The sequence below is a fragment of the Teleopsis dalmanni genome, unplaced genomic scaffold (assembly GCF_002237135.1).
Source record: "Teleopsis dalmanni isolate 2A unplaced genomic scaffold, ASM223713v2 unscaffolded_contig_0034, whole genome shotgun sequence".
Classification (NCBI taxonomy): domain Eukaryota; kingdom Metazoa; phylum Arthropoda; class Insecta; order Diptera; family Diopsidae; genus Teleopsis; species Teleopsis dalmanni.
In genome coordinates, this window is record NW_024031416.1 from 13,483 (window position 1) to 15,729 (window position 2,247).

Here is a 2,247-nt window from a genome sequence, read left to right on the forward strand (position 1 = left end):
TCTTTAGGTTCTGACACAAACCTTGTGAAATTTCTGGAAATTTCAAGAACAAAAATTTACAAACCAAAAAAGACCATTCAATTTATTTACACGCACAATACAATTGAACTCTTTATTTACAAATTAAATACACTTTAGAACAAGAAACACAATATATATGTATATAAATATACATATAAATATGTAATACACAATGTATTACTATTATTTGCAATACAAATACTAAAACAAACAATTTTTTTACTGAATAAATACTTACAAAATTACCAGAAATTCGCCAGCAAAATTTGCCAACACAAAATAAGAAATTATTAACAATTAATAATACTCACAATCAAACTGAAAAATACCAAATTAACTTCAAAGAACAATTGCCAAGCGCCACTTCTTGAATAAAAACGATATTTGATATTTCGTTTTTGACCAGAAACTCACCAAAAACTAAGAGCTGAAACAAAGCACGTCTACTCACAACAAATGTTAAAAGCAAACAAGTGAGTAGATAGGGACATGAAGGTCCAAGATTTTACGTGATTGCCTGCCGTGAAGGCTCTACATCACGGTGTTCTTCACACACGCATCGGTATATGCATCGGTATATATAAAAATAAATAATGAATGAAAATAATGAGTGAAAATGAATGAAATAAATACCAACATTCTACCCGCGTATGTTTGGGTTTTAACCACAGCCACCACGACACTCCGTTTAAGCACCCAACCTCAAATGGTCAGGACAGCCGAAGCTGTGGGCCCTGACCCCGTGGTACCAGATTTCAACCTCCGGTCGGGTGTCGTAAGTGAGAAAAAAAAAAAAAAGATAATAATAATAATAATAAAACAGACAGACAGACAGCTAGGCAAACGGCGCTTACTACATTTTACACATATACTACTACTATTCAGACCTGACATCATACTCATCACCTACACGAACAACATTCATACCACTTAGATCGCGGACCTCAATTTGGATCAAATTGTGATCACTCACACTGCCCCCATCAACGATGCGCCAGCTAAATCCAAATTCACTATACGCAGCTTCATTAACCAGAGTGACATCAATATCACTCTGTCCTCTGGAATTAGAATACATGAATAGCTCACTTGGCTCGTTTAAGGGATGAACACCATTCGCCACACACCATTCGCTCAGCATCTTACGCCGGTAGTGATTCCGATGTCGAGACGAATGTCCGGACATCTTGCTGAACCACATCGGAGATGATGCATTCGCATCCAGTCCTAGGATAACCGGCGTACTGCTAGCCAGTAGCAATACCGTATCCATGTAACGGAGGTATGGCTCCAGCGATTCTCCAAATGTGCAGTACACACTGCAGACCAGTACTCTGCCGAAGTCACCTTCCAGCGATACACATACTCCCCACTCTGTAGAAGAAACCACGAGTGCTTCGATTCCATCGTTGTTTACTACCACAGCAGCGAGGCACCTAGAATCAAGAAATGAGCGCATGTTGACCGGCAGGCCACGTATGCAACCCTTTGTTACATACGGTTCCTGCACCAATGCAACATCATACTCACGCGTACACACAGTCACACCAAATTCAGACATCACACTATAAGCGCCTTGGGAATTAAGTTGAAGAATACAAAGTCTCATTAGTGCCTAGCATTTGCCCTAGCTACCATCCCAGAATATATCGGGCAGACTTCGGACATCATAAAGTGGCTGGATTTTTTTTTTTGTTTTTTTAACGAGGTGTAAAGCATCGAAAGCCTAGTCAATGCGAGACTTTAACTCACTAAAGTCACCCCGATGTCCGACGGTTAGCCCTCTCGGGATCACCGATTTGGTATTTCGTCAAGAGGTCGTCCAGAGCACGAAGCTCATACGTCAGTTTTTGTTGTCATTTCATTACATCCATTATCGTTGCAGTGATACATGCACTGCAGCTGTTCTTCTTTCCTCTTCCTGCAGTCGCAAACGCCGCATAATTTGAGTTGCGAATGTTTTAACTGCCTTCCATTTAAAGCTACTTGAGCACATTTCGTGTACAATGCTGTTAGGAGATGGTAGATATCCTAGGGCTTCCACAAGTATTTCCCGTTCTTCATTAAACCGTTCGCAGCTAAAGGCTACATGTTCTGCACTTTCTACGACGTTGTGGCAGTTTGGGCAGTATGGGCAGTATGGACTATCTGACAGATGAAATCTGTAGAGATATTCTAAAAAGCCTCCATGGCCGCTCAATATTTGAGTCAGATTATAGTCAATTT